The sequence below is a fragment of the Rattus norvegicus genome, chromosome 20 (assembly GCF_036323735.1).
Source record: "Rattus norvegicus strain BN/NHsdMcwi chromosome 20, GRCr8, whole genome shotgun sequence".
Classification (NCBI taxonomy): Eukaryota; Metazoa; Chordata; class Mammalia; order Rodentia; family Muridae; genus Rattus; species Rattus norvegicus.
In genome coordinates, this window is record NC_086038.1 from 10,336,308 (window position 1) to 10,361,787 (window position 25,480).

Genomic DNA, 25,480 nt, shown 5'->3' on the forward strand with positions numbered 1-25,480 from the left:
TGCATGCATGTCTGTGCACCATATGAATGCCTGGTGTTCACGGATATCAGAATAGGGCTGAGGACCCATGGGAATTGGAATAAGGACAGTTGTGAGCTGCTGTGTGGATCCTGGGAACTGAACTCAGGCTCTCTGGAAGAGCAGCCAGTTCAGTTAACTGCTGAGCCATTTCTCCAGCGTCAAGATTAGTAACTTTTTTTTTTAATAGAGAGGGTCTTTTTACGTGGAATTCACTCTGTAGACTAGGCTGGCTTCGAAATCACAGAGATCCACCTGCCCCTGCCTCTGCCTCTGCCTCTGCCTCTGCCTCCTGAATTCTAGTAACTTTTGATAGAGGAGGGAAAGCAGGGCGTGGCAGAAGCTATCAATTCAGGTAGCTTTAGGTTTTAGGAGCAGCCCTGTGGTCTCACAGGCCTCTGCAGCTCTGTGTGGTCTTTGTAGTAAGTGGCCAGAAGCTGGCGTCGGAAGAGAAATTGCCCATGCAGAGAAGGACTCCACAGTTCTGTACAGACATGGAGTCAGGAGCAGGTACACTGGAGAGGTTAAGAGTCAGAGCTGGCAGACACCCTCCATGAAGTACCCTTTGCAAAGCTCTCTCCATCAGTGGTTGGGAGACCACAACCTAGGTTCTAGGTGCTTGTTTTCCTGGAGCCCTGACTGCATTGTAGTCTATGTGCTGCTGAACTTTTGGCTGTAGAGTGTTTCATTTTTTGTCGAGCAAAGTTACAGGTGGAGCTTTTAAGGGCAGATTTCAACAAGGGTCAGGCAGCCAGGGGAGGGAGTGAGGTGTGGGTGTGGGATGTGAGAGGGGCGGGCTGTGCTGAACACAGCGGGGCTCACCTGACCTCCAGTTGCTGACCTCAGCCAAATGTGGAGTCACGGGACCCAAGTTACTAGTTTTTGTTCTTCTAAGAAAGGTCCTGAAATTTGGTCTTGGTGCAAGTTTCTGTTTAGCCAGTGCTGTGCCCCATTAGCAGAGCAGTTGTCCATCCTCAGGCCCACCAGTGAGCCACCACCTTTCCATTCTCATTTCTCAAGATAAAGTTAGAGTCCATGAAATGGACCAAGGCATTTTTCAGAATACACACACAGGGTAGCAGCAAATGATCCTGTATAGACACAAGCTGAAGGAGTGTCCCTCATGTCCATCTGTGCCCTCTGAGAGCAGGGTAGGTCCCCTATGAGGACTCAAAGGCTGAGGACGGGGGCAGAGCATGAGTGCCAGGTGAGAGACAGTGACTCCCCTGCTGTGGTCTGTGTAAAGACTGGGTAGTCACAGAGGATGCTGTACCAGACAGGGGCCCTCAGCCAGGTCCCCTTCCCACAAGTCCTGTGCAAATGTGTGTGGCCATTCAGTACCCAATGTCAATGCCTCAGATGGGTCAGTGAGCTTGAGACTGACTTTGTGCTCTTGGGTACATGGTGCCTATTGCCCTTTGCAAATAGAATGCTGTGGAATGCTGCGTTAGTGAAGTGGGATCCCTGTATCAGAGCCCCCCATGTGTAACTTCTGTGTGACTCCCCTGTATACCCCTCCGTTTCTCCCCCTTCCCCAGTATGTGTGCCTCCTCTATGCCCCTCCCAATGTGTTTCCCCTGGGTATTCCCACTATGCGTTCCCCCTCTGTGGTCCCACTGTGTGCTCCCCCTGTGTACTCCCACTATGCGTTCCCCCTGTATGTTCCCACTGTGTGCTCTCCCTGTATGTTCCCACTGTGTGCTTTCCCTGTGTGTTCCCACTGTGTGCTCCCCCTGTGTGGTCCCACCATGTGCTCCTTCTGTTTCTCCCACTGTGAGTTCCCCCTGTGCTCCCCATGTGTGCTCCTTGGCTGGCCATGCTTTCTCCTCTGTGATGTTTCTCCTCCTCCTCTGCTGTCTGCTGGTGTGACCTTTGCTTGCATTTGACTCCTGCCTAGATTTCTACAGCGTGCTTTCTTGGGTCCTCAGGACGCTTATCAGTGTCCTTGCTCACTGATCCCTTTCCCACTTGAGTTCATCTTTTCACTTCATTTCATTTTAAGGAGCAGATATTTGAACTTTAATCGAATATCGTCTTTCTTTTCTGGGCTGTGTTTTCTGAGAGCTACACAGTGCGTGAGCCTGGGCACTGTGCACTCCGCATGCTGTTGTAGCGGTTTTAAGTCCACTCTCCCTCCGTCCTCAGTCTCTGTAGAGCTTCCTTGTGGTGAATGCTGTAATGGTCCATGCCATGTGCCCTTGTTCCCGGGTGCACTTATTATCTTCGTTGTTTTGGAAGATATTTTAAAAACGCACTATTTACATTACTGGCCCCTTGCTGCTGTTACACGGTTGCAGGTGACTGTTGGGTATTGATGTCATGGCTGGTCACCTAGCCATCCCTCGTGGTTTGCTTGTTGCTTTAGAATCTTCTGCACCCATCCATGACATCTGCCCGGCTCAGGGCCTCAGGGTGGTGCTGAATGGACAGCCATGGGCATCCCTGTTTAGTGCCTGAGTTTAGGAAGTGATCCTAATTTCCCTCTGTGCTGTGGATTCAAACATTGCTGCTTTATTTTCAACCTTCCCATTACTGCTCCTCAGAACAGAGGAGGCGAGAGAGAACCATGCAGAGAAACTGAAGTGACACCAAGGAGATCAGAAGGAAAGGCCCGCCTTTGTGAGATGCAGAAATGAAAGCAGGGGCAATGTTGGCGTACCTCACCAGGACGGCTAAGCTGTCTTAGGCCACCTGCGGTGAGTGCCAGCATAGTGTAGGACAGCCACTGTGCCTGGCACACCCCTGTTGGGACCTGCAGAAACTGTGGGGAGACTGTGTTGGCTTGGATGTACCTACTGTGTTCCCTTTCGGAGACACGGCTAAAGTGTTCAAAACTAAGGTCAACCCTCTAGTACTCTGTAAATTCCTGTTGCCACTGTAAAGGAAGAGAAGCTTGTGTGTGCATGTGTGTGAGTAGCTTGTGCGCGCACGCGCGCGCGCACACACACACACACACACACACACACACACACACACAGTGAAGCATGCTTTTGTGGTTGTAGCTACCTTGTCCAAGATATTAAATGGAAACTTAAGATATTAAATGAGCAGTTTATCAAGGTAAAGTTGGGTACTGCTGTGGATTCTGTGGTGAAGTCACACCATCCCGCCCCAGATCAGTGTATCCATCCTGTAAGACCTACCTCCTCGTTAGCTACTGGGATTACCCCTTTGGTGGTCAGGTTGCTATCATGGTACCATAGTTGTGATAGTTAATACTGACTGTCAACTCGATGGAATTGATAATCACGTACACCATTAGAGAAGCCCAGCTCTGGGTGTGTCTGTGATTTTTGTCTATGATTTCCAAAGACAAATTGATCCTGAGTAATCAGTGGGTCAGCATTTAGATGCCCTTACAATGCAGGGGCGTTGTTGGGGGGCGGTGGTAACAGGTAGGGAGTGCTGCCTGCTTAGGGGACATAGGTCTCTGGAGGCATGTTCTTGGAGTCGTATCTCCCCCCGGCTCCTCTCGCCCCTCTTTCTTTGCTTCCTGTCTGCCAGGAAGTGACGAACAGCTCTCCTTCATGTGGTCCCACCACTATGACACTCTGCTAAGGACATAGGGCCTGAGCCCTCTGAAACCCTGCCCCAAAGTGTCCTCCTGTAGGTGGCTCCACTGTTGCGGTGACAAAGGAGTGATGCAAAAGTGCCACGTGCTAAGGACCTTGTTTGGTTTAATAATGGCACAATGGCTCTAAAGGGGACACTAGGGTTTGCAACGCAGCAACACAGGAGAGAGAGAGAGAGAGAGAGAGAGAGAGAGAGAGAGAGAGAGAGAGAGAGAGACACTCCTGTGCTCACTGCAGTGTTTCAAGGTTTGTAGGAAAAACCCTGTACAGGAAGTCCCACCCAGCCTCAGGTAGCCCGTGAATGGATGACAGGGAGTACCATGTTCAAGGCAGTAGCTGTGAGGAAGAGGGGGGAGGGGCAGCAGTGAGAGGGCTCAGCAGGAAAGGAGTCTGTTACCAAGCCCAGTGACCTGAGTTTGATCCTCATGACCCACATGTGGAGAGAAAGTTGTCCCCTGACCTCCATGCCATGACACATGTATAACACACACACACACACACATACACACACACACACACACACACACACACGGAAAAGGGAGCAAGAGGCCCATGTGTGCTGCTGCTTGATTCCACTCAGAGCCTACGCCCTGGCAGGATTGTGGCCTCAAAGGCAGGGTGCTCAGGCAGCTTCAGGTGGACCAGCAGCCTTAGTTCATGGCCTCAGTGCTGGCTGGATGCACCGTGTGCGGTTTGTGGGCTGCACACTTAAGATGCGCCACCTGTTTACATGTTGTATTTATATATGGAGTGACAGGAGAATTGAAGAAGTTAGCAGCGTCGAAGACGGATTGCAGAACACATAACAGAAAGCCAGACCTGTCTGACTGCTCTCTGGACTCATGGTCAGCACGCTCTGCTAGAGGGGGCATGGGCTGCATTGAGGGGCCTCCCTGGGAACGGAGGCTCAAAGAGGGCAGAGGAGAGGTGCTTGACTGCAAGGGACAGGAAGCATGTGGCTTGCCATTACTCCTCAGGAGAAAGTTATATCCAGCCCTGAGCTTTGAAGGAGGAGATGTGGGGCTGGGCATCCTTTAAGGGATAAGGCGAGCAGCAGGAATTTAGGGAATCGCCTTCCCTGGGAAACTGACTTATGGCTGAGGTCACGGGCAGGCCAGCATGCTGGAGGTGGCCAGTGTGCACAGGTTACTGTGGGCTTTAGACACAGGCAGGATAGCCAAAGGGAACCAGCTTGTGACTGGGACAGAGGAGCCTGCTCCTGGCTGTGTAGTGAGGTGTCACGGAGGCAGTTTAGCTGGGGTACAGCTCGGTCCTTGCTTTATACACTCAGACCCCCAGGGCTTCCTGGCCTGGGAAAATGTTGATGTAAGGCTGTGTTGGGCAACATAGATCGAGTCCCGAGAAGCCTTCTCCAGGTACCGAGAGCGTGGAAACCAGGACATCTCAAATGTTGGGACCGAAGTCAAATGCGTTGATGGCCACCCTCTCAGAGTGATTTCACATCTCTAGGCTGGACACGCCCACTCCAGGAGGCCCTGAGGTGAAGGGGGTGGAGGGTTACACGGCGACTCTGCAGGTCTGTCCACAGGACCCATTGTTGGCTGTGTGCTGAGGAGGAATCCCCAGGCATCGCTCCGGAGACAGTCAGGATGAGAGTCCGGGTGGGATAGGACAGAAGAACACGTTTTAAAATTCCTACATGGAAATAAACCAAGAGTTCACGGAAGGGGCCAGCTGTGGGGGAGGGAGGAGGCAGCCCTGTGGACCGTGGTGTTTGATTTTCAATCATATGCCATGAGAAGGCTGAGGCAGGAGAGTAGTGAGTTCTGGACCAGCTTGGGGTACAGAGTATGACCTTGTCTCAAATGTTTTCCTTTCTCCTCTTGCTTCTGAGACCCTCCTGCTAGTTCGGTGGAGGCCTTCTCTGCACATGTCAAACTGGGCACAGGGCCCCCTTCTCCTGGGTGAGCCGTGTGCTGGATTTCTTGGTTTACCAGGACCATCCAGCTTCTCCAGTTGGCCATGAGGCACATTTATGATGTGTTAGCGGTCTCCTGTAGATTTGTTAAAATGTGGAACTCTTTGTGTCTGTTTGGAAGCGAGTCTGTCCCCAACTTCCTGTTTCCTGCATCTGTGTGTCTCAGAATCCGGGTTGTTCTAATTACAGGCCTGAAGCAGGTGGGGACCCCTTCCTATGGGGAAAAGAGTGGGGGTTTGGAGGAGACATTCTCCAGAAGCCTCCAGCATTTGAAGGCTTGGTCCCCACTTGGAAGCTATTTGGGAAGGATTAGGAGGCGTGGCCTTGTTGGAGGTATGTGAGAAGGGGAGGGTTTTAGGTTCAGATGCCTGATGGCATCCCCAGTAAGCTCTTTGCTTCCTGCCTGTGGAGTGAGACTTGAGCTCTCAGCCACTGCTCCAGTGCCATGCTTGCCTGCCTGCCTGCTGCCACGCTCCCCGCCATGTTGGCCATGGATTCTCATTCCTCTGGAACCGTAAGCTCCAAATAAACCCTTTTCTCTCTGTAAGTTGTCATGGTGATTTTTATCTTAGTTTGTTTTTCAAATCACAATAATAGAAAAGCAGGTAAGACAGAGTTTGTGTGAGGTTAGAGAAAATGTTCCTTAAGGAGGCTCTTAGTCTGGGCCTGGTTTCAAAATGCTGTGTGTGTGTACATTTTCATGCATGTGCATATGTAGGTGTGCATGTGTGTGGAAGCCAGAGACTCGTGTCAGATATCTTCCTCTTTTGGAGACAGTTTTTCCCTGAACCTGGAGCTCTCTAATTTGCTAGGCTGATTGTCTATCGAGCCTTAGGTCCTCTCCTGCCCTTGCCTCTCAGTCCTGAGATTACAGCTACAGTCTGATGTCTTATATGGGTGGCAGGGCAAATTCAGACCTCATATTTACAAGGCAAACCCTGTACCAGCTGAACCATCCTCTGAGCCCTTGGATTTTCTGGAAGATACGATTTAACATCCTCGCTCCATTTCTGCAGTAAGGAGTGCTCTGTCTACATCCCCTGGCCCTGTCAGGATGCATCATTTCCCTGAGCCTCCATTATCTCCTACCATGGCACCAGCTACCCCACACGTTGGGCTCCGTGGCATCTCACCTTTCCTGTGGTCCAGAGGTTGGAGTGTCGCTCAGGGGTTACTCAGACTTACCTTTCCTCACGGTGAGCAGCATGGCGCCAGGTGGCTGCTGTCTTCTGTGAAGGCCTCTGTAGGAAGGAACCGGCTCCAGATTCCTTGGGTAGCTGCCGCCAGGAGTCAGGGCCTTTTCGGTTTGTGCTGACAGGGGACCTTGCTCATTCACACCATCACATGAAGGGGGTGGCGGGGGGAAGAGGACAAAGATGGAGAGATGGGTGGGGGCACAGGGAGGAAGTGTGAGCCAGGGCTTAGGAGACAGAAGTCGCCATGATGTTATCTTGGGTTTATTACGTTTGAGGACTTACAGGAGAGTGGGCTGAGTGACCCTTCGTCCTCTGCTTACAGGGAAATGCCAGGTTCTAGGCATGGGGAGAAGAGCACCGGGGTCATGCTGGGGAGGAGGAGTGTGTTCCCGTGGCAGCATCTGGCAGGGCCACTGCCCTATCAATTTCATGTCATCAGGTCTGTAGTACAGAGCCGTTCTGTCTCCCTGTTTTATTTTATTATTATTAATTTTTTTTGGTTCTTTTTTTCGGAGCTGGGGACCGAACCCAGGGCCTTGCGCTTCCTAGGCAAGCGCTCTACCACTGAGCTAAATCCCCAACCCCTGTCTCCCTGTTTTATAATCCCATGCTTCAGCCGGTTGTGGTGCATGCCTTTAATCCCAGTACTCAGGAGGCAGAGGCAGGAGGATCTCTCTGAGTTCGAGGACAGCCTGGTCTACAGAGCAAGATCCAGGACAGCCAGGGCTGCACGGGGAAACCCTGTCTCAAACCAACCCAAACCAACAGAATCCTGCGCTTCATCTGGCTGGCGGTCCTCTCTTCATCCTGGTGCCCCTCTCTCAGGGGCCTGACCAAGGAGACTGGCAGCTTCTCTGGCCATCGCTGTCACATCTGTTCTCAGTCACCCAGCCTGCAGCATCTCTTTTCTCCTGTCCTCAGGTTTGTCCTCGTATCCTCCTGCTAGGTTCAAGTTGAAACTTAACTCTGTGTGTGCACGCACGTGTCATGAGAGAGACAGAGACAGAGGCAGAGAGACTCGAAGAGAGATCTATTCACCCCGAGTGTTACTCCTCAGGAGCCCGAGTGACGGGGCCTCTCACTGAACCCAGAAGACGACGCCAAGCCTCCAAGACATGGTCTTCCCATCTCTACCTTAACAGAGCTGGGATTTCAAGGGCATGCCACCACACTTATTTTGATGGGGTTCTGGGAACCAAACTCAGGTCACCATGCTTTCCTGATGGCACTGACTGACTGAGTCCTCAAGCATAACTTTCAGCATTGTCTTGATCTTCTGGCTTTCTCCCCCTCTTGGCGCTCCTGTTCTTTTCTCTTCCCTGTTCTATCGTATACATAGGATTTCCCTTATTCAGCCCTAAGCAATCTCAGATTTCTTTCTTCCCCTTTAAAAGCTTTCTTTTTTCTTTTTTTCAGGGTCTCTTTAGTAGCCCTGGTTATCGGGGAAACTCACTATGTAGTTTGAGAGTAGCCTCAGACTCACAGAGATCCTCCCGTCTCTGCCTCCCCTAGAGCGGGGATTAAAGGTGTGGCACCATCCTGACTCATTCCAAGGTTTCTTTTTCCTCTGTGACTCTCAGGTCACAAGCCAGGCTAGCTGGCTTTTGAGGGATTTGCCTGTCTCCACCTTTCACCCCAGCATCTCTTTTTATGTGGGTCCTGGGGGTCTGAACCCAGGCCCTCACTCTCGAAAGCCAAGGGTTTCCCCACTGATCTGTCTCTCCAGGATGCTCTGTACCCACGTTGAGTGAGCGTGTCTGCCGTCCCCTGCACGATTCATGGGTATGAATCCCCCGAGCTCCTGACTAGAGTCAGGGGTGGAACTGAGCCACAGCTGTTGTAGACTTACAGAGGGGAAGCAGACATGGGATTTCCAGGGAGGGCGAAGAAACCACGAAAGTGGTGGGGGAATCTGTGCGATCCCAGAGGAGCTAAATGGCGACAAGCCACCGACAGAACAGCACACTCAAGTGTGCCAAATGACTCAGCTGTCTCTGGGGAACTGCATCCTGTCAGCCTGTGGAGGACAGGACACACATTCCAGGGAGCTCAGGTTAGGAAGGCCTTCCCTCGTGTCAGCTCCTAACAGGGGATGTGGCTGCATGGCGCCTCTGACTTTTCTTAAACCGTCTTTCATCAGCTTGATGCCAGCAAACAGGGCCACGATGTCAGCTGGGTTTTTTGTTTGTTTGTTTTTTCAACGGAGGTTTTGGGAGCTGAAGAGGAACTACACACGCATCATAATGAGCACACGGTAGTGATAGCTAAATACTGTCGGTTTGGTTTGAATTTAGGCAAGGGGTAGCTCGGGCTGGTCTTGAAGTTATGATCTCTGATCTACACCTGCTGTGAACGGGCATCTAAGAGCTGGGGTTACAGGTGCCACTTTTGCTGTTAGCATAAAAAAAAAAGATGTGTGTGTGTGTGTGTGTATGTGTGTGTATTGTGTGTGTGCACATGTGCACACACATGCATGTGCTACTTGTGTGTGTGTGTATGTGTGTATTGTGTGTGTGGGCATGTGCACGCACACGCATGTGCTACCTGTGTGTATGTGTGTGTGTGCGCATGTGTGTGTGCGTGCACATATGTGTGTGTGTAATGTGTGTGTGCACATGTGCACACACATGCATGTACTACTTGTGTGTATGTGTGTATGTATGTGTGTGTATGTGTGTGTGTATGTGTGTGTATATGTGTGTATGTGTGTGTGTATGTGTGTATGTGTGTGTGTTTATGTGTGTGTATGTGTGTATGTGTGTGTGTGGTGTGTGTGTGCGCATGTGCACGCACATGCATGTGCTACCTGTGTGTATGTCAGAGGAGTCCAGAAGGTGCTGGTACACCGGAACTGGGGTTACAGGTGGCCGTGCGCCATCTGGTACGGGTGCTGGGAACTGAGCTTGGATGCTCTTAGCCACTGAGCAAATTGTCCAGGCTGTGAACTTGGATTTTTACAGGTGACAAACAGTAATTCAAATACAGCTCTAAAAAGACGATTGTGTGGGGTGGTGGAACTGGTGGGATGACTCAGTTGATAATTCTAGACCCATGGAAAGAAGCCAGGCATAGTGGCGTCTGCTCGTAATCCTAGCTTGTGTGAGGCAGAGACGGTGCGTCCCTGCGATCGCTGACCAGATGGCCCACCTACTTAATAAGCTCTGGGCTAGTGGGAGACCTGACTCATACTCAGGCACACAGGCACATACACATATGCACTGATACATACACGCATGCACGCATGCATATATATATGTATATATGTATGTATATGCAAACACATATGTGCACCTACATATGCATGCTGCACCGCACACACGCTGCGCTGTCTCTGTGGCCCTCTTCCCGATGCTCACTGGCTCACTGGCTCACTGTGTCGGCTAAAGGTTAGACCACGAGGGGTGCATGGGACCCAGCGGGTGGGCCCAGAATCTTCCTCTGCTCTCCGTGTTGTCAGTGTGATGGGCTCCCCTGTGTGGTCTTCACGAGCACACAGCAGGTGAAGCCTCCAGACTGTCTGCGCAGGCCAATCTCCGTTCATTACACTGGTGTGCCAAGGGGCAGCCGTGGGTTTTCACTTCCGTTCATTTTCTGGTTCTGAAAAGCCAGCGCACTAGGGTTCTGTGTGTCTCTCTCATAAGCCACCATAGCATTGTGTTGTGTGTGCCGTGCGTTAGGAAGTCGGGCGGCAGGCAGGTTCCTGGTTGATTGTTCCTGTGCAAGGTGTTGGATCTTGACCTCCCCTCAGACCCAGACTTGAAGCTGGATCCATGGGTAGTGCCCTAGGACACCTCCCTTCTGACCTCAATGCACGGTCCATCATGTGTGTGAGAGTGGTATGCACATACACGCATACATGGGGCACCGTGTGCATGTACTGCATGCCGTGTGGACCCTCACTTGGCTGACCAGCATGGCAACCTTAGGAAGCAACCATCTTGGCCAAAGACTGGCACACTGAGGAAGGACAGTCCCAGCGGTGGTGGTGGTGGCTCAGGACTAAGTCTATAGATGTCCAAAACTGGCTATGGTTTCCCGTGTGTGTGTGTGTGTGTGTGTGTGTGTGTGTGTGTGTGTGTGTGTCTGTGTGTCTGTGTGTCTGTGTGTCTGTATGTGTGTATGTGTGTGTGTGTGTTTGTCCCAGAACCTTTCTCCTCTGGCCTTATTCCTCCTACTCTCTCCACAAGCAGCTAAAGAGAATGGTAGTCCGCTGTTTCTGTCACCATAGCAACAGGGCATGTGACACCTATGCATGGCACTCACCCTTCGGTGAGAACTTGGCATGTGGACATTACCTCTGCACTGTAGCACTGCCCTTTGTCTCCTTGGGTGTTTGCCCCAGCTCACCACTGGAGCTCCCATCCTTTTCCTTGTGGCCGTGTCATGCGTGGCTCAGCAAGTCTGAGAGTTGCACTCTCCTGCCCGTGGGAATGGCAGCGAGAGTGGGAAGCCTGTGGCTCTCTGCTCGAGAGCTCCGGTGAGGCTGTCTGTGGGTCTGTCCTTGGTCCTCTCCTCTCCTCACTCGCTGACCCAGGATGGTGTGGGAGAGCCGTGAGGCAGGACCTTAACATGAGCCCAGGGCTAAGCCCAGCAGCATCCAGGCCTTCTCAGAGGAGAAGAACTGGCCTGAGAGAATTTCCCAGTTCAGTGGATGTCGGAAACGGGTCACATACAGATCTGTTGCCTTGTGGAGCACAGCTGAGAAGCACATAATTACATCCACCCAGGACAAGCTTCTCAGCAGTGATCCTGTCAGTTGCTCTGTCTTCCTTCGATTATGTCTACCAAAGAGTAGAATACAGCTGGGTGGCCTGCTTTCTCTGGCTACTAGCATGGTGTCAACAGGCAATTGCTGGCCTGTTACAGTGAGCTCTTCTGTACTGCCCCTTATACTGCTGGAGATGGATCTGACAGGTTGAACCTAGGATTTTCAAGTGACACCCATCTCCATGCTGGGGACAGAATGGTCCAGCTCAGGCTGCCTGGAGGGGGCTGAGGAGAGGGTAGTTACCACCTCTGGCTCTGTGGTCAGGGCAGACTTCATCCTCCTGCCTGCTGGGTGTTGGGCAGTAGGCATTTCTGGGACCCCCAAGTGCCTGGAGAGCCAGGTGTTTGACATTTCCACCCATGTGGGAACGAGGCTCTGAGCTCTAAAAATTGGTGTCTGGTGAGGCTCCCTCAAGAGGCAGCAGTGTGTCCCTTCACTGTGGCAGCAGGCACCCGCTCCATGACCATCCCTAGTGCACCAGGAGCCAGCTGTTCCCGAGACCCAAAGGTGGCTAACCAGCAAAGTCCTCATGTGATGCCTGGGTTACTGACACTCAGATCAGAGTGAATGCCTGGCAGCTGTCACCCTGTCACTCTCTCTAGTCCATGGCTGCCTGCAGCTGAGATGCTGCATCTCCTGTCCGTGGGAGGCCCTGAGCTGGGCCATCCCTTCTTTATGTGAGTTTTATTGCACAGATACATGAAAAGGCAGGGAATGAGCCTCAACTGTGTGGTTGTGACATCAGTGCTGTGTGAGGCACACCTCTGAGCTGTACTCTGGCTTCTCAAGGGCGGTCATGGTCTAGGCACTCTGAGGCATTCAGTAGCTGCCTCAGCCGGAGACCCAGGTGCTTCTTCCACAGCCCTGGGCTCCCCAGCCGGGCTTCCTGTGCCTGAGCCTTGGGTAGAGGGTCCTAGTGCCCGTCCTGTTTGAAAAGCAGGTGCCCTGTGTAATTTTAACAGCTAGACCCCATGGCAGGATCTGTTCTAGAGACATGGGCTTGTCCCTGTTTTCAACTCAGTGGAGTTTGGCAGTCTTATCCAACCACAGAGCCGGGCCAAGTCATATGTCTGTCCCTGGCTCCTGGCACTTTCCCTCGCTTCTTCTGGCCTGGCTCTCCCAGTGCAAACCATCCCCCCTTTCCCATGTCCTGGAGGGATCTGGCTGTTAGACACTGGGTAATGCTTGTCAGTGAAAAAGCTGAGAAAGAGTATTAGGACTCTTTACCAGGACACTGAAACCTACGTCTTCTCAGCGGAGCACGTCTCTCTGATTGCAGCAAGCTGTGGCCACAAGCTCCTGGCCTGCCGGGCCTAGCTCACCTGGCTCACTGCTTGGGGACCTTTTCCTGGCCGGCCTATCTTCCCAGTGGTTCTGGGTGGTCCCAGGACTAGACTAGGAGGTCTTGTGCTGGTCACAGAGGGGCAGGGAGCTGTGGGAATAACTTAATAATTTGTCGTTCCTTTCTTCTCAGCTCTCCTTGCCTCCAGTCACCACAGATCATTCAGGGTTGACCATCAGAACAGAGTGTCCCTTTCCCCCAAAACGGCTGAGATAAGTTTTGCCAGCACAGCCACCTTGCTTGCTCCTTCCTGCCATGGCTCTGGAGGGCTCGCAGCAGACAGTGCCATCCGTGAGCCAGAAGTTCTCACTGTCTTCCCTGTGCAGTCGCCAATCGCAGCTCCACACACAGGGGCCTGGCAAAGCAACCAGGTGTCGGCAGGGAGCCTCGGGAGAGTCGCTCGAACACCAGGCCTAGAACTGTTTCTGTGAGGTTTGGAGGGGACTGGATGTGCGTTGGCTGCTTGATGGTATGAGGGGCAAGTTGTTTAGTCCTCCATGTGCACAGTGTTGTGCCTGTGAACAGCGTACTTCTAGGGGAGCCAAGCTGAGCCCTTACAGGGCTCAGGAAAGAACACACACACACACACACACACACACACACACACACACACACACACACACAAGACATTTGGCAAATTCTAAATTCAAACTAGATACTCACACCCAGATGCTTGTTACTATAGCTTCAACTCTCTACAGAATTTTTAAAAAAGTTTTTCCTTTTTTTTTTTTTCTAAAGAAAGCTGGAGAGTCAAGTGTGTTGGCTCGCACCTTGTAATCCCAGGACTTGGAAGGCTGAACCAGGAATATGATGAGGTCAAGGCCAGCCTTGGCTATGTGGCAAGTTCAAGGCCAGCCTGGGCTACCTGAGACTGTGTCTCAGAAGATGAAAAGAAGGGAGCTGCCAGGATGACTCAACCTTGCAAACACACGGACCCACTTAGAGAAACAAGTGTGGAGATGTGACCCCAGCTCTGGCAGGGATGCGGGAAGCAGACAGGAGGATCCCTGGGCTCACTGGTCAGCCCATGTAATTTAATCAGTGAGCTCCAGGCCAGTGAGGGCTCCTAGGACAAAGGAGGTATACATGTGCGCGCGCGCACACACACACACACACACACACACACACACACACACACACACACACGGAGACAGAAACACAGATAGAGACCGGCAAACAGAGAGACAGTTGGACAGAGACAGACAGAGAGAGATTGGAGAAGACGGTTTCCACACTAACACACCAGGAGGCTTTTCTGTGGGGTGTGTCCTGTTGATCATGCTTTGTCCTTCTTACCATGATGGCAGCGTTGAACCAATTTAGCTCTGTGAACCGCAGAGACTTAAGAATGTCTGTCACTATTCATCCAGCACCTTGTTGACTTATAGATCTGTTGGTAGGTTATCTCAGTCCTCCTGCCTCAGTTTCCCGAGTGCTTGTGTTATAGGGGTACACTGCCACACTGGATCGGTTTGCTTTGTGTTTAGGGTTCTTTATCAAGTTGAGGATATTTTCTTCTGTTCTTCATGATGGTGATGCTGGTATTGTTGGTGGTGATGGTAACGGTGGTGGTGGTGGTGATGGTAACGGTGGTGATGATGGTGGTGTCCACAGTGATTTTCAGGAGGGGACACCACCCATTTGCATGTCATCCTTGCACAGTGCCTTGCTAACCTCCGTGTGTGTACCACTGAGGTCTGCACTCATTTTGGCTTTCTAAACCATGTAAACATCTGTAAACGATTCTACCAGCTTAACCAATCAGGCTGCTTCCCTTTGATTGCTGATTACTGTCCAGCACGCTGGCTTTCCCGTGGAGACCTGGCCTAGCCTTGCTCTTTGATGAGTCACTCGCTGATCTTCCTGGGGCTCTGTCATGGTTGTGAGAGATTATGCAGCAACAGCTCTCTCTCTCTCTCTCTCTCTCTCTCTCTCTCTCTCTCGCTCGCTCGCTCGCTCGCTCTCCAACCCTCTCTTTTTCTTTCTTTTTTAAAATAATGAGTAGATTAGACTAGCTTCAAATGTGTTGGGCAGGGAACAGGCATCTTCTGCTTTTTTACTTCTCTTCCTGTCTTGAGAGAGTTTGAGAAGCTGGGTTCCTGATCTGGATGTTCTCAAGGTCTCACTCTGGGCTTGCTGCGCTTGGGTAGGTTTTTCTTTTGAGTGCTAGTATTTGACTTCCATCTTGCTTTTCTGGTTCTTAAGTAGAGTCTCATCTATGACTATGGTTTCTTTTTGAGCCTTAAAAAATTTTTTTATCAGATTTATTTATTTGTGTGTGTGTGTGTGTGTGTATGTATGTGTGTGTGTGTGTGTGTGTGTGTGTGTGTGTGTGTGGTTTTGCCTACATGGATGTATGTGTACTTTATGCATGCCTATGGATGGTGGTGAGTACCAAGTTGGTTCTGGGAGCTAAATATACCCTTATCTGCAAGAATGGTTAGTGCTCTTAACCATTGAGCGAGCGATCTCTTAAGCACACTCCCTCCTCCTCCTCCTCCTCCTCCTCCTCCTCCTCCTCCTCTTCCTCCTCCTCTTCTTCTTCCTCCTCTTCTTCCTCATCCTCCTCCTCTTCTTCCTCCTCCTCTTCCTCTTCTTCTTCCTCTCCTCCTCCTCCTCCTCCTTCTTCTTCAGAAGGGTGAAAGCAGGTGAAGTAAAGTATCTCTGTGTAGATCAGGCTAGCCCAGAACTCCCTATGTAGGGCAGGCTGGCCCGTATTCTGTCATATCCAAATATAGCAGTCCTTGGTCTTTGATGCCCACACAAGGCGAGGGGCCATTAGTTGTCACTCATTTTATGGAGTCCAAGTAAGGGAGTGGCACTTTCCTCAGCCTAGTATGGCCAATAAGTTCTTGGGCTTGGTTTTCTGATATGATTTAGTATATCCCTGTGCCCCTACAGTCTCAATTCACCTCAGCAACTTTTAGGGTGGCACTCTTTCTGATCTTAGAAACAGTGATTTATCAGTCTGCTGGATGGATGCTACCTGGGTACAACTTCTGGGTCCACCCAGGGGCAGTCCTCATCCTCCCTCAAAATGGAGCCAAAGCTGCTTCTGAAATGAAGTCTCCTCCCAGTCTCCTTGGAAGGCCACTCTGTACAGTCTGGAGTCACTTAGAGCAGAGCACAGCCTGGCACCTGCCCACCAGGAGAGAGCTTTTTCAGTCAAAATGTGCCCATCTTTTTCTTAATGTCTGAAAACTTTGATTTTATTTTTATTTTTGGTCTCACTGTGTAGCCCTGGCTATCCTGGAGGTCCATATGTAGATCAGGCTAGCCTCACGGAGATCCACCTGTCTCTGCCTCTTCTGAAATTCAAGGTATATGTCACCATGCTCAGTTTGACAAAAGAATTTAACCAGAGCTGCAGGTAGATTTTGTGTGTGGTACTTTTTCTTTTTCCTTCCCTGTCCACTTTTTCTTGCGGAGCTAGGGACATAATCCCAGGCTTTGTACACTGTGGAGCTCTCTGCACTGAGCTTCACGGCCCTTCATGTCATTTCTGAGCGACTATCACGTTGTTTTCCCATTGTAGTTTATATGATACCCCTGACACGATGGGAACCTTACCAAAAGGCAAAAAGCGACCCTGGCTTCATTGGGAAGATCCAAGAGCCAAAGAACCATCCGTCACTATCAGTCCCCTCTCCTAGCATGCTGCTGTGGAACGACGTCTACCTTAGTCACGTATTTCACGTCTCTTGACATTAGTAGTTGGTCAGGAGTCCAGCTCTTGCTCTGTCACCCTGGCTGGGTCCTGTGCTTGGTGACATTTCCTGCCTCTGCTTCCTGAGGCTGAGGCTGCAGGGCATCTGTGCTTGCCTTTCCCACGTTCTCTTCTATGTGCAGTTTTTATTTTTTTATTTCATTTTGTTCTATTTTTAATTTTTCAGTAGAACTGGGAATTGAATTTGTGTGTGCTTGGACTTGTAAATAAGAACCTGAACTTTAGTCCCTAGAACCCACATAAAACTGCTGGGCCTGGTGGTTGTCACTATAATGAAAGCTTTGGGAGGCAGAGATAAGGGAACCTGAGGGACAGACACTGCCAGCCAGACTGGCTGGACTTGTGAGTTTTCAAACTAATCAGAGACGCTGTTTCAAAGGAGGGGAGTGGTATTTCTTTTGTTACTTTGTTTCTTTCTTTGTTTCTGTTTATTTTCTGAGACAGTGTGTTCACAATGTAGCCTTGGCTGACCTGGAACTTGCTCTAGACCCAGATGGTCTTGAAGTCAGAGATGGACCTGCTCCGACTCCCTAGTAGTGATCATATTAAAGACAGACTATCCTCAACTATCTTGTTTATTTTGTTTATATATACATATATATGGTGTGTGTGTGTGTGTACACCTACGTGTGCATGTGTGTGTGTGAGTGTGTGTGTGAGTGGTGTTCATGTGTGGTATGTGTGTGTGTGAGTGCACCTACTCGTGCATGTGTGTGTGTATGCATGTTCTGCCTGCATGAATCTTTGTTCACCATGTGCCTAGTGCCTGCACTGGGTGTTGGACCCCTTAGAACTGGAGTTAACACATGATTGTCATCTGTCATGTGCATGCTTGGAATTGACCTGATATCTTAGGGAAGAGCAACCAGTGCTCTAAGCCATCTCTCTAGCCCTAGTGGGTACCATTTCTGAAGATGACACCTAAGGTTGTAACACACACACACACACACACACACATGCACACGCACACGCACACGCACACGCACACGAACAAGTTTTGGAGGTAAAAAACATCCTGGCTGGGATTGATTTGGTCAGTTAAACAGTACAGAAGAGACCAGATTATTCAAAGATGCAATGCTTTGAAAAGTAAAAAAGGCAAAGAAGAAAACATCAGTGGGACTATGTCAAGTGGGAAAGAACATAAAGTTGATTTCTATGTAAAGGTCTCATGTGCTGGGACAAAGTAAGGCCTTGATTTTTTCCAACTTTGGTGAAAATTTAAATGCAAGAACTCACCAAAGCCTTCTTTGAAGAAGCAAGGCAATTCACAGTGCCACGTCCCAAGTGAGCTGTTGAAGCCAGGCTGGTTGGCTCCTGTCACTACAAAGGGGCAGAGCTGAGAGTGGAGCAGATTTTCCTCAGGAGTACATGGACCAAAGACAATGTAGAAGCAGCTTAAGATACTGAAAAGAGGCCAGGCTGGGTGGTATACGCCTCTAATCCCCCAGCCCCAGGGAGGTCGGGAAGGCAGGAGGATTCTGAGTTTGGGGCCTGTTCTCTTCTCTTGAGGACACCAAGACTCAAGACCCGACCACTGTCAAAGGCACTGCCATCTGCAGCTGTCGGATGGGGTGGGAACACAGACAGTCACCCCGCACCCACCCAGCAGAATTAATGGTCTTTGGCCTAAAGAGACCCGTCACAAAAAGCGATTCCACTTACATGTAGTTGCTAGAGTTTGCAGTGTGCAGAGACGGGGAAGACAAAGCTCTGTGAGTGGAGAGTGCCAGTGGCTTCACAACCATGCACAGGTGCTTAACATGCCTCAGGATGGTCCGTCTTGTGCAGGTTTTGCCACAGTTTAAAATGGAGGTTTAAGAGTGCTGATCCTCAAAGGTTGGGATGTGGTGTGGCAGGGCTGTCAGGGGCCACTCCAATGTGTGGAGTGGATGGGAAGGGTCACCACCACAAGGTGAGTGGTAGCTCTGGTTAGGACAGCTCCTGGGGCAGAGGGAGGCTTTTCTGTTGTTCAGGGCAGACACTGCAGCCCAGTCCCATTGCTTAGGGACCTGTGGGTCTCTGCAGTGGTCTCTTGTGTCCTGGAATGTAACTGGTGCCTGTCTCAGGCTTTGTTCATTGATGACTCATCTGTGAGCCTCCTGCTATGCAATGGAGTCCAGGCTCCACTTCCCAATCGCCAGGGGCGTGATCCTGGGATTGGCTTGTGTCCCTAATGAAGTTCCTGCCTAGCGCTGTTTGCCTGCTTTGAGAGAAGTGCCTCTCCTAAGCCCCATGTGCCACATTCATGACCATGTCCTCCTCTTCTAGGCCCTGCAGGTCGGACACCCTTGAGGACAGCCATCGCCTGGCCCTGCTAGCCTGTGCCTTGGTAAGTGAAGAGAGCACGGTGGGTTTCAGGAGTTTCTGCATGTCTCTGTGTGTGTGTGTGTGTGTGTGTCCTGAGCATAGCCTAGATGTAGGTCACCTGTGTGACATGGCCAGTTCCAGGTAGTGGAAGATCTTTGACCCAAGTGCATACCTAGGTTAGATAGGACTACTGGGACCATCTGAGCCCTGGGCATGGCCAGGCCTTAATATGTCTGCTGATTTGTTTTTTAAAAAGGACATGCATTTTAATGTCCTCTATGGTTCCGAGGCAGCTGTATCTGTCCTATAGATATATATGTCTGTATCACCAGTGAAGGGCTGGTGAGCTGGGATGCTGGGCTGAGGTGGCTGCCAGGACACAGCTCTCACATGGCATCCCCTCAACAGACTGGCCCCAGAAGCACTCAGGTCTCCTTGAGACCAGCTAATAGCCACCTACCCGAGACCTGAGAGCATGTGACCCTGGGGTCAGAGTTGTTTCCTGATAGAAACAGGGCAGGTGCCTCTCCTTCTGGAGGCCACAGGGGCTGATGGTGGTGGAACACTGGACTCACTATCTGGGTCAGTCGGGCAGTGGGTTCTGGGTCACTAGGCCTGAGAACTGAGCCTAGTCTTCTGTATGACCTGGGAGAGACATCCCTCCCTGCTCCTGCGCCCTCACTCTTTGGAGCTTCATGGCATCCCCAGAGCTTAATGAAGGAGCTGGAGACTCGTCCTCGGTGGTCAAACCTGGATCAGGTGGCATCCTGCCTTTCTTCCAGGGCCCAGAAGACATCTGCAGAGTGGGTGCTATCTGTCCAGTGGATCTGTTGGTTCAGACTGCAGGTTCATGGTTTAGGTCAAGGTCCTAGTTCTTGGCAGGCAGTGGGTAGATAGTTTAACTTTCTGGGACAGAATCGTATCCAAGAGTATTTTGAAACCCACTCTTTTATTTACAACCACAACAAACATTTTGAGTAACTCAGAGCTGAGCCTTTGCAAGAATACATTCCTGTTATCACAGCACTCAGGAGCCGGTGGCAAGAACACCATGTGGTTTTGGCCTGTATGGGCTACAGAGTGAGACCCTGGCTTAAGCCCTCCCTCCGTAATCCACAGCATAAATGGCATTGTTGAACCAAAATCTAGCCTCACACCTTCTTTCTTTATAGTTATGATTTCCTGAAAACAGTATCTAACTTTTCCTTTGTACACACACACACACACACACACACACACACACACTCACACTCACACTGTTGGTGTTTCTGCAAAGTGAACTATATTTCCATACCAGTCCTCCTCACCAAAGATACAGAGATTCTGAAGTCAAGCATCACCATGGCTAGTTGTGTGTGTGGCCACAGCTTGCCCAGATGGGCCAGTGCGATGCTGGGACCTTTCTGGGTCTGGGCTCAGGGGTGGACAGCTGCTTGGCAGAGCTCTGTAGAAAGTAAGCTGTGAGAGGCACTGAATGTACCTCGCCATGGGGACAAGGACTCTGGTTGTGTCACATCTGAGGGCTAGGAAATGAGGGGGAAGAAGTTCCTGAGGTTGGGGACATTGCTGGACCTGCGAAGCTAGGAGTGAGGCCTAAACTGGCTCTACAGTGCAGTGTCTGGGGTCAGCTCAGTGCCCACAGGGCACTGACAGGGCTCTTGGTAAGGGGCAAGACAGGAACAGTTCACATATGGCCCTGGGCCTCTGGCCGTCCCCGCTATCCCAGCACTAATGTTGAAATTTACAGTAGCACATTTGCTTCCAACAGCTGGCATCTCTTGAAAGCTTTCCAAGGGCCAGCAAGATGTGTCAGTGAGTCAGAGCACTTCCTGTGACTGAATCTGACCACAGAAAACATGGCAGAAGGGAAGAACTGACTCCTCGGTGTTGTCCTTTGACCACCACATGCGTGATATGGCATGTAACACCCCAAAGTATTTATAAAAAATTATAAATGAGACTGGAGAGATGGCTCAGGGGTTAAGAGCACTGACTGCTCTTCCAGAGGTCCTGAGTTCAATTCCCAGCAACCAATCACATGGTGGCTCACAACCATCTGTAATGGGATCTGATGCCCTCTTCTGGTGTGTCTGAGGACAGTGACAGTGTGCTCACATATATAAAATAAATAACTTTAGATAAATAAATGCAGACATTCAAATAGCTAGTAAACATCTGTAAAGGTGCGTGTTCCAGGGTATGGTGCAGTGTGGGATACTGGAAGACCCAACATTTGGAGAGCCCTGCTGTGGGAGGAAGTACATGAGGTTCTGGGCCTTGGTGAGATTCTCCAGGGCGTTCAGGAGACCTTATCTAACAGCGCAAAGTAATTGGCCAAAAGGGATTTGCCAGCCGAATTAGCAGTTTGGAGGGGGTGGGGAATAGGAGATGTGTGTGTGTGTGGTCACCCAGGGACACAGAGGACTCCAGTAAGTGTGGCCAGCCCTGAGCGGAGTCCGTCTGCGTCTGTAACAGTCAGAGATACTTCCCAGCCTAAATGGCAAGCTCAGGTTGTTTCCAGTCAGGCTGGGAAGCGGGCAGGAGTCTTCGGAGGAGTGGGACTTTCTAGATGGGATCTTGATTGTGTCTCTCAGAACAATGGGGGACAATCCTCTCTCGGGTCTGTGAGCTGCAGCCCAGGTGTGTTTCCCTGGTGACAAAGGTCTCAGACAGAGTCTGAGGTTGCAGGGAGGGAGTAGGTGCTGGGTGGATACTGGAGGCCCAGGGTTCTCTGCAGAGCAGAGAAGAGGAAATAGGCGAAGGCTACAGAGGGGCTCACTGTGCAGCGCTGTGTCTTGCTGTGAAGGGCAGAGATTATCTCTGTATTCTGAAGAGGTTACGTGAGGGGAGAGCAAAGGGCGCAGACATCGCCCTGACAGGCTGTCTGAAAATGGCAGACATCTTGCAAAGGGAGGCACTTTTCTTGAAAGAAGAGATGAGTCTTATCAGTGCTGGGTGGGTGGGTAGAATGTCGCCATGCAGACACAAAGGTAGGAGCCTGGCGTGTGCGTTAACTCTGTTCTCAACACTTAAATTTTAATTATAGAAGTAGCATATGCTTGTAGACATTGAACCAGAACCAAATATAATAAATAAAGCTATATTCCTCACTCCATCCAGGATCTTACTCTTCTGGGAGGATCCACAAACCCAGAGTGGTTTGTAATTAATCTTCCAGAACTCATAAAAAGCTCCGAGAAACATACAAGCAGATGGTGTCAGCAGAGTGCTTACCCAGCACGTATGAAGCCTTGGGATTGACCCCCGAACACTGCATACATCTGCATGATGACTGTGCCTGAAGTCAGTGCACTCGGGAGACAGAGGCAGGAGAGTCAGGAGATCAAGGTCTTCCTCCGTTACATGTCAAGTGTGAGAACAGCCTGGGCTTGGGCTAGGCTATACCTTGTTTCAAACAATCATACACATTTTTTTTTTTTTTTGGTTCTTTTTTTCGGAGCTGGGGACCGAACCCAGGGCCTTGCGCTTCCTAGGTAAGCACTCTACCACTGAACTAAATCCCCAGCCCCAATCATACATTTTTATAAAGACAGCCAAACAGTTACTAAGTGCGGTTCTGTGAAGCCTCTGCAGCTGGATCCCGTCAGTTCCCACAGACCTGCCTCCTTTTAAAAAGCTCTTCTTGGCGGGCAATGGTGGCATACCCCTTTAATTCCGGTGTTTGGGGGGCAGAGGCAGATGGCTCTCCAAGTTCGAGGCCAGCCTGGTCTCATAGTGAGTTCTAGAACAGCCAGGGCTGACCCACAGAGAAGCTCTGTCTCAAACAGCAACTAAAAGCCCATCTTGGTTCACTAACATCCTGAAGTGTGTGTTTATTACAGTGTGTTCTCAATCGTGCCTACGCCTGTAGGCTCTGGGATGGCTTAAGACCGTTGACTGGAATGGCCCCTTTACTCATGCCTCTGGTTTAGAGAGCAGTGATGAGCTGGCCTGCTCATCTTCCCATGAGGGCCAGCTAGGGCCAGAGGCCATCTGTTCAAATAATGTGGCAGACTCAGCCCTCACAACCCTGCAGGCTGCCCCAGTAAGCTGCCTCCATGGAAGTGGACTTTGCCTTCCCTGTTCTATAGAGCTGACTCTCTGCACCTGTCCCTCCAGCTGGTGCTGTTTGTAAGTTTCTCTGGTGACAAGTGGCTTCGGGAGGAGAGTGGTCTGGCCACGGACACCTTTCCACTGAGGACTGTCTGCTACCTGCACGGTGGCCCCATGTGTAGAATACAGGTAAAGGGCTGAACATGTGCACTTTTCTGGTACCTCTGACCTGTGTGGATGGCATCCATCAGCAAGGTCTCCTCCTGCAACCCTCTGCAGGCCACGCCAGATGCACCCCCTGCCTCCATCTGCTGCGTTTGGCCTCGTGGTTGCTCTGATTGAGTGTCGTGGGTCTTGTCTCATGGCTACCATCTGCTAGGTTCTGCTCATCACATAGGAAGCTGAGGCTACATCTGAACATGGTCTCTACAGTGCTAGCACACCTGACCTTTAGTCAGGGTCAGCTTTATATGGAGTGGGGCTCTGGGTAAAACTATGGGAGGTGACATCTGCAATGTGTCCTGGTCATCCTCGTTGGCGGGGACTTTGCCTTTCCCCTGATCACCCAGTGTGGGCTGGAATCAGGAGGCGAACTCACAGGAACTCAGGGGACATGGAGGAGTGTGTGTCTCCACTACACACTATAAGGCAGATGCTACTGTGTGAGGCCACACTGTGTTTCTCTACTTCACTGTCTTCCTGGAGGGAAGATAATTTTCCTGTATGAGGTATGCTAGCTGCTGTGTAGAACCCCCCCCCAGCAGAGGTAGCGTGGAACCCAGAGGAGAAGGCTATGTGCACAGAGGGTGTGGCACTCTGGACTCCCACGAGGGAAGCCTCATGGGAAGCTTTGTTTCTTACCCTGGCTTTAACAATGTCTTGGACTTCCTGAAACCATCCCATCACTGACACTCTATATTTTTCTCCTCTGATCTCTGTTAAGGTGAGTGCCAGTGATCCCCCTGCCTCAGCCTCCTGCATGCTGAGACTGCAGACAAGTCCAGCCTTACCAGTTCCTCCCTCCTGTCCCTCTTTAGTGCAATGGCTGCGGATGGGTCTAGAACAGGTCCCTGTGACAGGTGGCTTTTCCTAGCATTCATAGAGCTATCCTGTTCTTCCTCTCCCTTTATCCTTTATTGTCATGGTCCCATGGATTGATTTGCTGTAGCTCACCTTCCCATGTCCTGGACACGGCAGCTTCGATGGCGTTTTGGTTTGCTGCATAAGGCTGGGGCCAATCTGTAGGCTGTCTTGTCTGCTCCTGGCTGAGGCAGACCTTTCCAAGGGTCCTCCTCTCTTGGTCCTGGCACTTTCCGTGTCTCCTCTCAGTAATGTGCTGACCGGAGCACAGATGCCTCTGGCAGACGGCAGAGTAGAAGTGTCAGCTCGGATGACTTACCATCATACATATGTGGAGTGTTTCAAATTGACTGCTGCACCGCTGTCTAATCAGAAAGTAGGTTTGAACTGTCAGGCTGCTGTCCAGTGTTCACGCAGAAGAAGCGCCATGCATCCATTGCGTGTCTTCAGAGCTAAACATGGACGAGCTGTCACCTCAGAGTGCTGCCAGCTCGGCTGGCCAAGCTCCTCCACCCCTCTGGTTCCCACAGGTCCCCTCCCCTTCTTCCAAGGTGTTCCCTAAGCTCCCTAGGGAGGGATTGGATGGAGAGCTATGACCTGGGCTCTTTTCACCTAATGTGTGGCTTCTGGGTTTCAGTATCCTCTCCCATCAGCTGCTGAGGCAGCCTCTCTGACTGGACTAGCGCTGAGCTGTGAGGGTAGCAGAATGTGATCAGGGGTCATTTCATTAATTTCTCTCTCTCTCTCTCTCTCTCTCTGTCTCTTTCTCTCTCTGTCTCTTTGTCTCTTGCTGTCTTTCTCCCTCCCTCCTCCCTCCTTCTCCCTTCTTCCCTTCTTCCTTCCCTTTTCCTTGCCAGTCATATTTTGTCCTACCCAAGGCCTCTGAGCTGTCCAGCCTCCCGTTCCTGGTCATTCAGGCAGTGATTGCGCCTGGGCTCCCTCTTGTGGTGTGAGCTTCTAATTAGATCAGCCATTGCTTGGCCATTCCTAGGGGCTGTGCCACCAGTGCCCCAGCGCGCCTTATAGGGGTTGAAGGTTTTGTTACTGTGTTGGTGTCCCAGTCCCACACAGGAAGGCTTGCTTGGTTACAGAAGATGACTGGTTTAGGCTCCATATCCTAGGAGTCCTCACTAGGGTCGCCTCGGTAGATTTCAGGGAGTTTCTGCTGCACTAGGTTTCCAGATTGTCCTCCCAAATGTCCCCCAATTCCAGCTGTTTCTTCTAGTACTCTTTCCCTCCACCCCTCCCCACCAGATCCCACCTAGTCCTATCCCCATCCCCAGTCTGCCTGCAAAATCTATTTCTCCTGCCCAGGGAGCTCTATGCGGCTGTCCCCCCCACCCCACCCCGCAGAGCCTTTCATGTTACTTAGCCTCTCTGGGTCTGTGGATTATAGCGTGGTTATCCTTTACTTAGCAGCTCATATTCACTTATAAGTGAGTACCTGCCGTGCCTGTCTTCCTGGGTCTGGG

At 51.0% G+C, this 25,480-nt stretch overlaps 1 protein-coding gene across 1 annotated transcript in view; it reads left to right on the top strand.

Moving 5' to 3' along the window:
• The window catches only part of Agpat3 (1-acylglycerol-3-phosphate O-acyltransferase 3), an 84,377-nt gene that overhangs the window by 5,658 nt on the left and 53,239 nt on the right, over positions 1–25,480 (top strand). The window contains exon 2 of the mRNA XM_006256243.5: positions 18,837–18,897. The gene's annotated coding sequence lies outside the window, so the exon portion shown is untranslated. The remainder of the gene's footprint in view (positions 1–18,836; positions 18,898–25,480) is intronic.